Genomic DNA, 17,287 nt, shown 5'->3' on the forward strand with positions numbered 1-17,287 from the left:
TCAGAAAAGGAATGAATTGGGGTCTATATTCTTTAAACAGCTTCTTCTCCCTGTATAGAAGCTTATTTTTGTTTATGGTTGTAAGGAAAGGGATGCAATTAAATGAACACACTTGAATGTGGAAATGTCATACCTGAAACAGAGACATGGGCTCTTTAAAGGTATTAGCATAAATCTAGCACATTTGTTTATTATGTTTCAAAATCAGTCACTGGTATCTCTGCCACAGGTAACAATTGACTTTTCAGGCTTCAAGTTAATAGCCTTGTCTCTTGCTTGTAAGGATCAATATTAGTATTAATTAATCACCATTATCAGTCCTAGGATCTGGTTCTATTTGTTGTTACATCAGCAAATATCAATATAGAAAGTAGACTCTCTGATCGTCATGGCAACTTCATCTCTTGGGTCAAAGAAAGTTTATCTTATCTGTGCATGGAGAGTGGCAAACTGTTTAGGGATCTAGTTTGAACTCTAAGAACATTGATTTAGTTTTTGTTTGTGAATAGAGGCTGAATTTCAATCACAAGGGATAGGAAAGATTTAAATATTAATGCCCAGAGGTATGTCCAAGAGGGTGTCATGCTATTACTGTCAGATTGTCTTTCTGAGATGACACAAAGGGGGAAGGAGAGAGAATTGTGTCATTTGGATTATTTCAGGCACAGTAATATGTGCATTTGACAAACATGTCTAGAATGAAAGTGTGCTAATTCCGTTGTTTTTTTAGAGCAGTATTATTTTACCTTGAAAGTCTGAATTTGGTTTTGAGGCATACTGATGTATAAAGGTGACAGTGTTGGATGGAGTAGGAAGGTATTTTGTTAGGCACTGCCAGGTAGAATTCATTAAAAAAGAAAAAAAATGGGAAGACGACAAATCAGTTTTCCTGATACTTGTGGAATAATGACAAGCAAACAGAAACTAGAGGCAATCTGAATAATACAGCCTAATCAGTTAGATGTACCCTTGGAGATTGCTGAACTGATAAAAGTATTTCATGAGCCTGTAAAAACGAAATATGAATTCCACTTTGTTGCTATTCACCTTAATAAAATATTGATGTATAGCTCTGTTGAAAATCTCTCCAGGGCATTGGTGTTCATATATACAGCACTTTGTTGAAATATTGACATACAAACACATCACTTTGTTGAGACGTACAGCTCAATCTTTAGGAAGCTCTGAACATCAGCCAGCCCTAATATGTGTAGTCTTGTTTAGAAGTGCATGTAGAATTCCCACACTCATTTATCCTTCCTTGTGTGTTTCCTTCTGCAATAGCCTTGTTAAAAACATTATTCAGGTAGAAGGTATAAGTAGTGCTGTTACTTGTAATAGCTTCTCATCCACAAAACCACCCATTTTGGGACTAATGGATATATATAAAATATAACACCGATGGAAGTATGCATGGTGCTTATAAGTGGCAAATGACTCAGTTCTTGGTATTGACATCTTTTCATTGATTTCTTAGTTTTATCTAATGCCTTGAAAAGGTATTGCCATCGTGAGTTGGTAACAGCTGTGGATGGCTGTCACCAATTTAATTCCCCTCCCCCCGTACTGAATTTAATCTGTTTAGAAGTAAACATACAGTTGCAACGTTCAGTTCTACCTACACATGTTTGAACAAATTCAAGAAGTGATATATAAAATTGATTGGGAGGGGGCATCCATTTTCAGTCTTCTGTTCTAGTGGTGAACCTCCAGTCTTGCAGCCGATACAACATTTGTATGTTGAGGAATAGGAAAGGAAAAGATATATTTCTTCGAGGTTAGGACTGTATTAATATTCTGTTACTTTGCAGTGTGCTTGAATATTTCTGATTACTCAGATGAGTTTCTCTCTCAATCCATTCTTAAGGGTCTCAGAAAGTAATCACTGTATTAGGAAACAAAAACTTAAGAATACATAGAAAATAAAAACTCTTAACCTGAGTCTTGTATTGCATTAGGAAGAAGCTTGGGCTCAAGCTTTAGCAAACCGTCAGAAGGACATTCAATCACAGTGAAGAAGTTACTGGTAAAGGCCTTCTATTTGTCCTTGTCATTGAAACTTGATTGCATCTAAGATTGCATATAGGGAAAGATGCATCCACTAGCCATTTTAGGCCCAAGTTGTTTAGAGCTTGGTAGGAAAATGAAAAGTATATATTTAATTGACTCCTGTGTTTCAAAATATCACTGAATAGTTGTTGTTTTTACTTCATTTGCATTGTGCAGTAACCACAGACTCTATATTGGGACTTTTTATCTTGCATCCAATGTGCTTTCTTATTTTAACACAAAGAAATGTTACATTGATTATTATGTTTACATGGTGAATAAGATTAGTTATGGGTTATTCAGAACAGTACAGGTGTATAGCACCAAGCGGTTTGGGTTTCCCATCCGAAATTCTTCCTGTATGTTATGTGGAACAATTGCATTGATGAGTAATAGTAATTGTGTTTTTTCAGCCAGTAGTCTGTGTTTTAAGCTTTTGGAGGCTATGATTAACTGATAATAAGTTGTGTCACAGGTTGTTTTGAGTTAGTATTTGTACTGGAAATACAGAAGAGGAGATAGAACAGTTAAAAGGTTTTATTCTTATTCGACATTTGAAGTTTTCCCTCATATTATATCATTTTATCCTAACTAAATTTTGTTGTACTAATATCATTTGAAATATACTATTTAGTGGTTTTCTCCAAAAAAATATTTTTTTGTTAACAGTAATACTTAGATGCTTGCCTTTATTGGATTTGATACATTCGGTATGCACCTTTTGTGTCTTTGACTATATAGCCAGTTGAGTATAACTTCATGTGAAAGTAAGCATATGTGTTCCAGTTTGGGAATGAACACTGAATCACCCAGAAAGTTAAAAAGCTGGGTAAAGCTGGGTACTTAAAACAACTTTTTGAATACAGTTCTACTATATACAGACTGTTTCCAGTGACAATATTCTACCTCAGTCTAGTTTATGTGCTTGCATCCTATTGTATAATATGACGTATCTATGTGATAAAAGGATAGCAATTCATTTTACTTATTAAACTTAATATTAGAAATGAACTAACAAACATCATTCTTATATCTGATTAGTGTTAATTACAGCAGAGGAAAGGTTATTTAAAGATTGTTGTTTACAGTTAATGGATCAATTCAAAATACGTTTGTTTATCCTCTCCTAAACATATGACTACATTTGACCTTTTATTGGGTTTACTTTATTTATTTTGCTTTTCAGATTTTATTTTTATAATCCTCCATCTCTGAAATAGATCTTTTCTCTGAAACATCTTTAGATTCTTACATCTTACAAATAGTATTTTCAGTAGTCTTCCAGAACTGGTCATACATTTTCGGGGCCTGGGCTTGTACCACAATGCTTATTGGTTCTAATATGAAAAATATGAATCCAAAATTTAGTGATGGTGGTATTCTTGAAGCTTTTACTTTTCCAGCCTTCTGATTTTGTATAAAATGTCCTACTTTGAAATTGGATAGAAATTAATATGCGTAATTTTACTTTAGAAAAGCAGTAATCCCAGTTGTTTTTAAATTGAAATACTTAAACTGGTTTTGAACCAGCAACCTTTTACTTTACTTAACATCAGACTCTTAGAGTGCAATTATTTGCATCGTATTTAGAAGTAAGCCCCACTGGGCTACATGGGGTTTACTTCCAGGTAAGTGTGTACAGTACAGGATTACTGCCTTAATTGTAGTAAAATTGGGCACAATCATTGCTCATGTCAGCATTCTGTTTCATGCACTGCAACAGTAATTATAAAGGTCAGAATTAATAATGAGAATATGTAGCACAACCCTTGATTTTGTAAATATATATATTTATGATTTTATTTCAGGTAACTTTTCATTATGTGCCATATAGAGATATGGAGCACATCTAGGAAGACTTTAAGCTGGTTGTTAAAGGAATCCACAATTGCAAGGGAATATAATTAAAAATGTTTTGATATAGCAGAGAGGTAATTTTTAAAACCAGATTTCTAAAAATGCATGTGCACTGTTAGAAGAATGGACATCTTGAACAAACAAATGCATATTTTGCCATCAAGTTCTTTTAAGCTTCTGAAGTCAGGCCTACAACTGGGTCAGATGATAAGATGAGCACAACAGCAAAAACGAAGAGCACCTCTGATAAAAACTGATTGATTGATGTCTGGCTTCCCTACCATCGCAAGCAGTTGACAGTTAGTTTAGGATCAGATGATTTGGCTTTTGCGATAGATGATGGGGTCTGTTAGGGAAGTCTGAAGGACGTAAAGGTCGTTTTCTGTGTAGTGTCAGGGAATACTGGGTTCCCACAAGGTGGGGCATTGGATTACATTTTTCTTTATCTTGTGCCTTAACTTTTCAAGGTCTGCTAAAATAAAACAATCAAAAAGAAAAGTTCAGAGAAATTTACAATACTGTACAGTACCATGCATGTCTACTCAGAATTAAGTTTCATTGAATTCAATGGGACTTACTTCCAGGTAACTGCGTATTGCAGCCCTAATTGTAATCATAGCATCTGTACTTGCATAATAAAGTTAAATTCAAACCAGATATTCTGCAAGAATATTATAGAGTGACCCTTAGCTTTTGACAGGTTCACATGTAATTGGCCCGAGCATTAAAAAAAAAAATCTAAGTAGTGTTTAACTGTTATATTTTACAAATTCCAAACACACACACACCTAATATACTTAACAATTGTCTATTATTATTAAGGTACAGCTTTTATACCAACATTAACTCACTTACTAGAAAATAAATCTCACTGAGACATATTTATATTCAAGGACAACAAATTGAAGAACTAGAACATAATGCTGTTCAGCCCAAAAGATTTTCAGGACAGTTACAAAAAAAAAATGCTGCAACTGTCATAGAACTGGAATGTAGACAGCTGGGATTTGAATTTAGATTTTGGACAGTTTTATACTCAGTGGAAATCCATTATGATGTATCTCTTTACTCTGAGTTTCAAGGGTCAAATCTCCAAAGGACAGTTGAGTTTTAGCTAATGCTGTTGGCTTAATATCGGTAAGATGATTTTTTTCAAGGTGCTGTATTGCTGATAATATTGAATGCAGTCTGAAACAGCCTGTAGATTAATTTGGATGGCAGCAGTGTATGTTCTTCTCAGTGATTTGTTGCACCTCACAAAACAATGCTTAATGTCTAAACTACAGAATAAATTTATTTTTAAAAGCTGGTTTTAAGCAAATTCTTACAATTACTGTTATCCATATGGCTCCTATCTAATGATGTGCGCTTCCATAATCAGAAACATGAAATTCAGGTCTGTAAGAATATGACACAGCAGATTTTAGGAAAGCCCCCACCCTTCAATACAAGATTGTATTTATTGTGTCAGATACTTTGTCAACGGTATGAATAATCTATTTAGCATTTAGGTTTCAATGTCTGTCTTTGTAAAATTTGGTTATTACTTCTGCACTAAAAGTTTTTGGCCACAAGTAACTGTTACATGTTTGCAAAGTAAATGATATTTGACAAAGGTATGTGCTTTTATTTGATAAACTATATTCCATGTTGTAAGATGAAGTAAAATACACTAACATCATTTTTGTAGGTAGCTTCACTTTTGGTTATATACTAGCTCCTCATCTTATTCAACTCATTTAATAGATTTTCACACCTCTCTCTTCCTCTCACAAGTCTTTCTTTTGGCAGATTTTTTAAAATGCAAGTAAGAAAAATAGCTTGATAACTCAGTCTGTTCTAGAGTGCCACACCTCTTATTAGGTAATTGAGAACCATCTAATTATACCCAGAAGAAAATCAGGAGTGATGAATCAAAGAAAGAAAAGAAAAAGTAATGTAGCCAAAATTATCAGGATCAGCTATATTTATAAATGGAAAGTAACAATCAGCTACTTAGATGAACTAGACTGTGTAATTTTATGATTAGCCCTGCAGTGTAGAAAATCTCATTTAAGTGGGAGTATTTGTTGGGGATGTTCTGGCTGGAGTGATTAGCAGTAACAGAAAATGTTACTGGTAAGGAAAAAAGAACACTGAAGCTCAAGTTTGAAAAGCATATTTAGCACACACATTCATAGTATGGCAGACATGTAAAACATTCTTTTTCTAGCTAGGAAATTCTGTTTATCCAGTAGTGGTCAGCTATTGGCAGATTGTTTTTAGAAGTTATAGGAACAAAAATAGAGAGGGAAATATTGCATTGAATATCTATGCTGTTTCATAATAGTGTAACTCTACTAAAGTAAATGGCATTATTGTAAAAGTATTAACATTTAGATTAAAAAAATGGATCGGTTACTTACAGATAGTTCTTAAATATGTTAATTCAGTATTATTCTTCACTGAGTTCAGTGAGACTGAATTCCTCATAAGTATCTTTAGGATTTCAGTCCTTCAGTTCATTTAGCTTGTTTGTGTACCAGTTGGTCACAAATATTTGGTGTAAAAAATAATTTTAAAATGTTTTACCTAGGACTTTGTTTTTCAGATGCTATTTGGCCATTAACTGATTGAATACATTTGTTTGTAAAAGCTTAATATGTCTAAACGCTTTTCAGTCTCTGTAGTTTGATGATCTAACCATTACACCTTGCTTTTTGTGAGGAAGCTTTTTAACAGTATCTTGAAAATAACTTTGAAAATAACTTTCAGGATAAATATTTTTAGCATTTGAAGACTTCTGTCTGGTCTGTGGTGGACATAAATTCCTTTTTCAACAAAACTTTATCTTACAGATAACATAAATGTATTTTATTCCGCATTTTAACCATTATTTTAATATTGAAACCCCCATTTCTAATTATTTGGTAAAGATCCTAACCTATAGAAACTAAAATCATGTAGCCATTCACTGAAATCACAGTTGCCTTTCTGATTTATTTATGCAAGAAACACAAAAGGGAATTGGAGAAAATATGATAATAAAAAGGTTAACATTTTAAACAACCATTTTAGACATATAGAAGGAGTAGGAAGTACTGCAGTTTCCTTTTTAGAGTACCTTGAGTACCTAGGTTCAGATATAAGCGAGAGAGGGTGATGATGCTTAAATGCTGGGACGATCTTTCAAGACACTGGTAAAAATCAATTCTAAGTGGTGTATATGAACCTTTGAGAACTCTGTATGTGGCCCCAGTTGATATACTGAAGTGAATAAGTTAAAGCCCAGAAAGAAATCTAGACATCTACTTTATCCACACTGTAGTACTTTCACACTTTCATGGTAAAGGATTCAATACAGTTTAAATTTTAAGAAAACATCCTTTCAGTGTGCAGTAAAATAGCCTGCCTATAGCAAACAACTTTATTTCCCCCCTTTTTTTTTTGCTAAAAGATCTGTAGAAGTCCTTCACCAAAGATTAGGATCTTCATTTTAAAATCATAAGTAGACGGATGCTGCTTTCTACAGAGGTAGCTCTGTAGTTTCAACATGTGTGTTGCTTGTTTTATTAACCTCCTACTAGCAGTATGGAGTTTTGTCTTGGAAATATGCTCTGTGTCTTAGATTTCAATGTCATGCTAATATAGGCACCATGTTGCAGAAAGAAGCTTATCTATCCTATGCTGTTATCCTAAGTTCTGAATTCTGAGCTGCTTCCTGCACCAAAAACAGTTCATCTTTCATATCAGATGTTTTACATTCTGAATGATTTTAAGAATGCCGTCAGTTTTTAAATCCAGACTTCTATCCAGATTTTTCTGTTGGTTTCTTTTTTTTATATAAAACTAGCCCATCACCAAATGCATTGCCCTTATTATCATCTTATTAAGAATACTATAGCCTTGAATTACTTCCAATATTTTATTTTTAATGTAATTGCCATATAATATACACTATCATTAATCCTGGGGCAAGTTGTGGAGAGGGTTGTGGCAAGGCAGCGAGAGGCATTATTGGATTACATGGATTATCTAGAGACATTTCTGTCTGGGTTCAGATCTGGCTTTAGGACCAAGATGGCCTTGGTCACACTGATGGATCACCTTGATCAAGAGCAAGAAAAGGGGTATGTGACCTTGTTTTCCGACTATGGTCCCGATATATTGCTACTGTTGTTAATTGCCATGTGTATGACAAGGCTCTGCTTTCTTGCTTGCTTCTTCCTTTGGAAGGGCAAAATAGAAAATGAAGGAAGGAAGGAATAAAATATTTATTTTTGTAGTCTGTGCTATTCTGAATGCACAAGCTAGGTCACATCAGTATAACATCAGGTGATTGACTAGAGCATGGTAAGGCCCACATGTCGGACTTGGCTGATGGAGGAGATAAAGTTCTTGCCTGCCAGCTGGATGCAGTTCCCCACCCCTGATCTGGAGTAAATGCAAATACTGGGTTTTAGAAGAGCTCAAGAAGTAACAAGAATACAAGACAACAATCATGCGGTGTTATCGCAGAAGTGGGGCAGAATACAGAGAGTTGCATGTCTGTTAGTAATGCAGTAGTGTTTTGTACACACCTGTACACATTATAGTAGCATTAATTCCTATTTGAACCAATACACTGGCTGTTACTTCTTTGCCATCTTGGCTGCTATGTTACTGTAATTGTTGGGTTAATTAGCAGAATTGCAATTCACTAATTATAATGAAAAATGGGGGGTTATCTGGAGTGGAGTTATGCAGAGTTTTGGAGTACATTGTCAGCAATATGCCGATGACACTCAGCTCTGCTTCTTATTTACATCTGCAGGTGAGGCAGTGAAAGTGCTGGACTGGTGTCTTGCCTTGATAATGGACTGGGTGAGAGCCAACAAACTGAAGCTCATTCCACATAAGACTGAGGCACTGTTAGTGGGTGGTTCCCTAGACTAGATGACTGAGAGATTGCCTGCTCTTGATGGGGTTACACTTCCTCTGAAGGAGCGGGTACGTGGCTTGGGGGTACTCCTGGATCCTTTGCTGTCACTTGAGGCTCAGGTGGCCTCAATGATGTGGAGTACCTTCTATCAGCTTCTGTTGGTGGTCTAGCTGCACCTTTTTCTAGACAGGGATAGCCTAACTACTGTTGTCTATGCTCTAGTAACCTCAAGGTTAGATTACTGCAATGCATTATACGTAGGGCTGCCTCTGAAGTCTTCAGCTAGTGCAGAATTCAACAACCAGGTTGCTCACCAGGGCAAGTTGGTATGAGCATATTACAATGATGCTGGCCTGAATGCACTGGCTGCCAATTAGTTTTGAGACTTGTTTGTTTTGACCTATGAAACCTTAAATGGCTAAAGATCACAATACCTCTAGGACCGCCTCTTTCCAAATGAATCTACCCAGACCTTGAGATCATCTTCTGAGACCCTTCTTTGTGTGCCTTTTCCACAAGATGTCTGGAGGGTGACAACACCAGAAAGAGCCTTTTCTACAGTGGCTCCCCATTCTGCAGTGGCTCCCTTCGCTATACACCTTTAGGTGCCAGGAAAAACATTCCTTTTTAACCAGGCCTTTGGCTGATTGGCATCCAATGCCCTTTTAAAATGTGGGCTTTTTTGGGGGGGGGTTATTGGGTTGTTTTGTCTTTATTACGTATTTTGTGTATTTATACTGTGATTTTATGCTGTAATTGCCCTGAGACCTGCATGTATAGAGCAGTATACAAATTTAATAAATAATAATAATAATTTAAAAATGGAGGGAAGGGATTGGTTCTACATTTAGAGTTAGAACATCATTCAGTACATTTGAAACTTGAAGGGGTAAGTATGTTTGAGGGTGCTGCATGCTGGATCAGGAGTAGAAAACACAAGAAATTAGTTATTTTGAATGAATTAAATATTTCATGAAACATTCTGGCATGTTGACAGATGCTGTGTTTTGTCCCCATAGACTTTGCTGGAATGGATTTTCAAAAAAAATATTTCTCCATTTGAACTGTGCTTTTTTGCAAATGGTTTGTTTTGGGAACATCAAAGTGCATTTCTGTGATTTTCTCTAACAGTGGTATACACTTCTAGTTTTTGTTACCGGAGCATTTCTGTGGCCAGGGTTAGCTATTGGATTTCATGAGGGTGTTCCACACACATGCTTAGTACAAATCTGTTGTGAAAGAGGGCTGAGTGAGGGAATTAAATGTTGGGTGAAGTGAGAATGAACAACAGGCAGAGAAGGTCAACTGGAAAATGGCAAAATGTGTGAGGGACAGAAAGGGATGGGGAGTGGGCAGGGGTTGGAAGGAGATAAAATACATGAAAATGTATATGTATGTGTATATGTGCAGGTATACACTATATGAATTATAGGGCAGCAATTGTAGTCCTATGTAAATGAGGGTAAGTTAAATTGCATCTCACCATTATAACAAGCAATTAGGGAAGTGTAGTAGATTCTAGGACTTCTAGTTAGAAAAAGGTTCAGTGATTTGAAACTTAGTACAGTGGTACCTCGGGTTACATACGCTTCAGGTTACATATGCTTCAGGTTACAGACTCCGCTAACCCAGAAATAGTGCTTCAGGTTAAGAACTTTGCTTCAGGATGAAAACAGAAATCGTGCTCCAGCGGCGCGGAGACAGCGGGAGGCCCCATTAGCTAAAGTGGTGCTTCAGGTTAAGAACAGTTTCAGGTTAAGTACAGACCTCCGGAACGAATTAAGTACTTAACCTGAGGTACCACTGTAGTATAGGAGAAGTAAGTTAGAGCATGGTCCATGCTGAATTTGGGGTAGAAAGAATAATAAATTGTTTATTTTGAATGAATTAAATAGGTGGGGAAGGGAAAATATAAAAAGTCTGGGCAAATGTTATCTGTTCACTGGAATATACACATGGTATCTGTGCCACTGGAGCTATCATGCAATGCAAGCTACCATTCCATGTTACAAGTACCTAATTGGAAGCCAATATCATCTGCATAGAATGTTAAATGTTAGAAGGAATCTTAAAGGTCAACTAGTCCTACCACCTTGCTCAGTGCAGGATAAAGGTGAAGCTTTCCTCATCACTCCTTCTGTATATCTCCTTCATAGGGTTTTTGTTCATTTTGTAATCCTGAAACAAAAAAACCTTTACTGTGTGCTGCTATTTCCTCATAGTGCAGAATGAGCAGAAAAGCTGAGAGAGAGAAAAAAAGAGTTTAATACTTTTTGAGTTTGTTGTATTGGAATGATTCAAGCTTTTGAGTTTCATTTTAAATGTATGTAAACAAATGTAAGCATTTTCGGGAAGAGAAACTTGTGAGGAAGATATACTTTCTGATCTGAAAACCTACCTTTCGATGATTCATTTAGCAATTGTACTCTGCACATGTTCAAAGGTAATTATAGAGCTGGCATGGATAATGATTGCCACCATGATGCTCTGAATATGGAGTGTACAATATGGTGCTACCTCTGTGCACGACATTGTGCTGTCTCTAGGATAACTTTAATGTCTGTCTTGCCCATTCTTTCGCTTAATTGACTAGAAGGAAATATGCTTTAAAGTGCTTTATTTATGGCAGCAGCGTTCATGCAATTTTGGAGCTTGAATGAACATGGAAAGCCCTTAACACAACATAGGAAACTAAAAGCTTTTTTTTTTTTTTGTTAATTGAATTCATTAGTTTGGTTACATACTTCTGACCATCAATGGTGTGGCTGAGCTGCTCACCTGACCACTATCTGGCTGGGTCACTGCAGCATACCAAGACAAAAAAGGTGTTGGGTGGCAAAGTTGGTATGTTGCATATGTTCTGGCAGAGTCAGAGTCAACCCAGTACTCTTGCTGGATGGAGCATTTGCCTCATGCCACTCCTTCTGTTTCAGCCAGATGGAGGTCAGGTGAGCGGCTTAGCTGTACCACAGTGTCTGCTGCTGCCTCTGACTATGACACTGATGATATTAGCTTACCGTTGATGATATTTGATCATATGTATGGACCCTTGGGAAGAACTCTAGTGGCCCTTGCTACTTTCAGTACTCGCAGCTAATGAGGGGAATACATTGCCCAAATTTCCGCCCATACTGCACTAATTTGCAAGCCCAGTATCAGCAGGTGGCATGCCTGGGCCACTGCCAGGGACTCCTTGCTGCCTTGAATACCCCTTGGTATTATTGCTATGGGGATGGAGGGCAGTCACAGTGGTGACTGATTGTGCTAATTGGAGAAGCGGCTTCAGCAGTAGGTCTACCCCTGCAGCAGACAGACTGGCCACTTCCCAACTGTGTATCCCTTTCGTTTTAGAAATCCAACCCATTCTTTTATATGTCATTGGGGCCTACTGAGGTTTAAACAAGAAATCTGTCATATCCAGGTAAGTAAGTAGAAATAATCACTTCATACTTTTTCCATGGGATGTTATGCATAACAGGGAGTTTTATAATGAAACCACTATAGCATAAGAGCCTTTCCAAACAACAAAACTGTGATTACAGGAATAAAAGCATTTCCCTCCAAGTGCTGCATATGTTGCCGATTCCTCCCCCCCCGAACATTAAATCTGCAATATTTTGTTGCTGGGATGCAGCAATCTGTTCATTACCGTAGATGTGCTATGTGTAGAAAGTGGGAGCGTGATTCTCGCAATAAGCCATGGATAGTGTGTGCAATGGCTTTGCTTTCAGCAACACCACTGTTCCTCTAAGGCCCTTGCCAGCTTGTGAATTTTAATAGGAGATGAATGCCCTTCCACCATACCACTCAAGTGGGAATACATGTTAAGTCCTTTAATTTCTTTAGAGGCCAGGCACTTCTCACTGCCAGTTCAGGACTGCATTTTTATCCTTTTTAAATAGAAAAAGTGTTAAAAACCTATCCCTTACTTTACACTGCAAGGCGCTCTCCCCCCCCCCAACCTTTATGCATTACATAAGAATGGGATATTATGCCATTGTGAGTGGATCAGGGCTAGTGTTAGTATACTGATGAGTAAAAGATTCATTATGTTGCTGTCTGGAAAGGCCCTAAGCTCAATAACATTAACTGTGCCCATAGAGGCAACATGTACATTATGTCAATCACAACCAAGTGAAATATGCTCATTAGATGTGGCTTTCTGGCCATTGGTTTTAAAAAGGTTGCCTACCTTTGGAATAATGAGTTGAAAGCTTTTAAAAAGGCTTAAAACTCTCCTGTGCTGTATGTTATTTCTGTTTTGGGAGGGACCAAAAATTAATGCTTAAAAATATAACTGATGTTTACTACCAGTTTTGAAGTGATTACATTTATTTTTTACCCACTGCTATGACATAAAGTAAAAATATTTATGTAAATGCCATCACTAGCAAAATATTCTTAACACTTAATTTCAGACTACAGTACTTTGTTTTGTACTGTGCTTTGTTCCTACAGTACTTCAGCAAGTAGGTTCTGAAGTCCATGCTGTTTTGACTCATTGATGAGGCACCTGGGGTTTGGTCTATGTAAATGTAATGAACTTCAGTGATCAGCAGTTTTAATACGTTTGTTGGAAAGAACTTAGGAGTGCATGTTCAGATCATTTATGGACAAGACATTTTTTTTGCAAGTGTACATATGTCAAAATGGTTACTTTGTATCCTAGTGTAGGTCTTCACCATTGTGTGTTCTAAGTGCTGGCCACATCACTATTGTATATGGTGTCAGGTTGTTGCTTGTTCTGTGCTCATAAGTTTCCTCTGCCCCTAGTTATCAGGAGAGGCTTTTGAGGGGCTGTAGCATGGAGGATGTGTCTGGAAAGCCATGTTGCGTAAGCAAATTTATGGACAGAAACCCTTTATTTGCAAATTTATCTGTAACTGCAAATGTGCTATTTTTCTTCAGAAAGTAGAGCCCATGGATATTTGTTGTATTCCTGTCTGTCACTGTCATCCTGTGATGTGATGGAAGTCAACAGGTAGTATCAGGAAGGGCAATATAGGTAATTTAAAGTTCTATCTATGCTTATAGGCCAGTCTAGTCACACTGACCACTCAGTGTTGGACATAATCAGTCTTTCACTTTGGTATAAGTATGGGAATGTGTGTGATAACTGACTATTAGGCTCCAAGAATCAATGGTGTACGTTGTTAAGGTGCCTTTGAAATCATTTTGGTTTACCTTAGATGGCCTTTCAATGTCTGTTTGAATTTATTTCTTTAATTATTAATAAACAAAGGCCTAATTGTTTGAGCTTCATGAAGTCAAGTTCTAGCAGAATGAGAAGAGGCGGAAAACACCTTGTGCGTTTTTGACATTTAATTCATTTCAAAATTAGCAAAAAAGTGAAAGGAGAAAATTGGAAGAAGGACAAAGAGGAAAAACAACTTAAATCAATTCTACCCAATACTCCAAACTAGAACTCTGTACACAATAACATATTCAAGCAATATAGTTAAAACAAGAAAATACAACTATCAGGCAGGCATCCTAAACTAACAGGAATGTGTAAGCAACATTGTATTCAGTAGTATAGAATTGTGCTGCTACTGTTTTATAAAGAAGAGCCTTGTGGCACCTTAAAGACTAATAAATTTATTATGGCTTAAGCTTCTGTAGACTAGAGACTAGAATGAAGTGGGCTATTCAAGAAAAGCTCACATCATAACAAATTAGTTAAGTCTTTTAAGGTGTCACAAGACAAACTAACCCAGTAATCCTGTGGCTAACTTGTTTTATGAAAATCTGTTTTGCTGTTTTCTTTCTGTAAAAAAAACTGCTATGGGTATCACCTACCAGAAAGTGCAGCTAATAAATACATGAATGAATGAATGAATAAATAAATAAATAAATAAATAAGTGCAACAGCATACCTGCAGCACATATTCTCCAGATATGTGGAACTAGGGATCATGGAAAAGACTCAGACTAGAATTCAGAGGGTTAAAAGCACAGTACTGTTCCATGAGCAGTGAGTTGTTGTGTCTCTGAATCCCAGACATACTTTATTAGGGCAATCCAGCTGGTTTGCTATTTCTATCTCCTCATTATCAACACGCTTATGGTATGGCCTCTTCCCCCTCACTTTCAGTGCCAAGAATTTGGCAGAGACACCAAGCGAGGAGGTCAGAGACTGACTGGGGGAGATGAAGCTGAAAGTGCAACAGAGAGAACCCAGTGGTTAGAAAAACCTAGGAAGGTTTGTTTTTATCATGGGGAGGCTACCACTGTATGGCTCCATTGGCAAACAGTAATTACAGCTCTGTGTAATTAATTACTGAACGACTGATACATTGGGCTTCATTCTCCTGATACTTTATTCTGGTGTTAAAGATGAGGTGACTACATTGATGTCAACAGAGTTAATACAGTACCTATGGCAAAAGATGGGAGAGTGTTGCATTTAATTTCTCCTAACATGATATAGCATTTTCAGTTTTTAATGTGGCTATTTAGAAAAGTGTGTCTTGTTAAAACTTATAGACAAATTGCATATTAGAAGCTTTATGGTATATATTGGATTTGACTCTGCTTGACAGAAAGGAAACACAGAGATACAGAGGAAGGAAATTAGTGAGAGAAAATACTCTTCTCACATTTCCCATCGTTCTCATTTCAAAATGCATTTATGACACATACCCTGCATTTTTTGGCATTTGGTTCTGGCAGTGATGGTTGTGCCTATTGTACAGTATTTACTGTAAAACAGGAAGTTGCATTCCATACCCTTGTGTCTGTAAAAGAGGAGAGATAGACATACGCTTTCATTTTCTAGAAATGGGGCCATCAGTTTCAGTTCTTTTGCAGTACTGTATATCTTTGTTTTTAAAAGTATATGTATATCCTCCCCCAGAGCTATTGAACAAAACAAAATCCCCACTTCTGTCCTCCCTTGAGTGACAGCTCCCCACCCTGCTTTCATATAATTGTTTTTCCCCCTTCTGTCATGTTAGTGGCTAATTACTATTGGGTGCCATCCAGATCCATTAAAATTAATGGGAATTTTGCCACTGAGTCATCAGTTGGCAGTTATGAACGTGTAGCACTTCTTAAAAATAAAAAGAATTATTTATTATACCGAGGAATTGGGTACTGAGTACCAAATTTCCCACTAAGTTGATTCTTTATTCATTTATATAGTACTATCAGTGTTCATGACACTTTACACACTGTAGGAAGACAGGTCTCTGCCCCTAGAAGCTTACAGTCTAAAATTTAATACATGGGGATCAACAGATAAAGGGTAGGGAACTGGAGGAAGGGGTAAACATAGAAGTATGTTAGGCTAAGTTACAGGCAGAGTATGAGAACGAGGGGGTTGTGCCAAAAGGTTCCTCAAAAAAGTTGGGAAAACAAGGCATCTCTTCTTTCACTTCTCAAAGAATATACCTCTGGACAGATTTTCTGTGTGCCTCTGCATTAACAATACTCAGCATGTACGTAGTGATTTACCACTGGACCTGATGATAAAGATATAAAACGGGTCTAGTTATACCAGATGATGTAGAAATGATGACTCATTTCTTAACCACCTCATTGTTGGACATCCGTCATAAGTTGAAGAAGATCAGCTTGCCTTCTTTAGATACAGGCAACTTTTTCAGTGCATTTGAGGCAGGTGTGACTGCTGGTGCGCACACTGTTTTTGGCCTCGGAAGGGAGTGGAACAGGGCAAGGGTACGCGTGCCCCACTGATGCACATGGTGCCTCAGAACACAACTCCCACACAAATGGAGAGTTGCCTGTAATTGGCGTATGAGAGTATGGAATATGAGGTATCCAGTTCAATTTACAAGTGTGAACAGAGTTAGAGAGGGAAGATAGCACTGTGATTTATTTACAAATAGGAGCATTTTCATACATTATTGGAATAAGGTTCATGAAGCAGTTCAGCCCCACTCCATATTGTGAATTATATAATTTTTAAAATGGGCATTTGAGTAACATGATTGCAGCTAATACAGTATTTTTTAAAGTTTGTTTTTTTACAAAGGCCATTCAAATTGTTTAGTATTGTGTGGGGTACTATTTTGCAACATTGTAGTCTGTTTAAGTTGTAAGTTTTTTAAACATTGGTTTTCTTACTGTTAACAGATAAAGCTGAATATAGACCATTCTTTATATGCATTATATAATTATTTAAATATAAAAATACTCAACGAAGGTCTGTGGGGTGGCAACACAAGAACAGGGCTTTTCTGCGGTGGCTCCCAATTTGTGGAATGCTGGCCCATGCTTGATAGTATGAACAGTGCGATGAAAGTATAATACAGTGGTCTCAAAAGGTTTTCGATTTCCACAGCTCTAGATGAGCCTGGGAATAGGCTTGTTGCAGAGTATCTGAAAAATATTAAATGCTTTACTAAGTTTAATTGTTCACAAACAAGTAAATACAGGCAGAAAGTAAAAGGGGAACAAAACATTTCTTTAAAAATGATAAATTAATATCAATATTTTACTGGAAGAATGGAACAGCAG

General features: G+C 36.8%; 1 protein-coding gene and 1 long non-coding RNA gene across 10 annotated transcripts in view; one reads left to right on the top strand and one right to left on the bottom strand.

The window, feature by feature from the left end:
- ZFPM2 (zinc finger protein, FOG family member 2) overlaps window positions 1-17,287 on the top strand; it is a 455,323-nt gene that overhangs the window by 126,699 nt on the left and 311,337 nt on the right. The window contains exon 1 of one of the 9 annotated variants that reach the window (XM_081204399.1): window positions 4,921-5,043. The exons of 4 other annotated variants lie outside the window; for them this stretch is intronic. The gene's annotated coding sequence lies outside the window, so the exon portion shown is untranslated. Of the gene's footprint in view, window positions 1-4,920; window positions 5,044-8,683; window positions 8,875-17,287 lie in introns of those variants that run through there. 4 more of the 9 variants (XM_081204401.1, XM_081204394.1, XM_081204397.1 and 1 more) reach the window with 4 other exon arrangements.
- LOC308593114 lies at window positions 4,054-4,889 on the bottom strand. Its single transcript, XR_014010738.1, has 2 exons — window positions 4,762-4,889; window positions 4,054-4,378 (listed from the first exon to the last, which is right to left on the bottom strand). It is a non-coding gene; the product is annotated as an uncharacterized lncRNA (long non-coding RNA).

Source organism: Podarcis bocagei (genome assembly GCF_964188305.1).
Source record: "Podarcis bocagei genome assembly, chromosome: 8".
Taxonomy (NCBI): domain Eukaryota; kingdom Metazoa; phylum Chordata; class Lepidosauria; order Squamata; family Lacertidae; genus Podarcis; species Podarcis bocagei.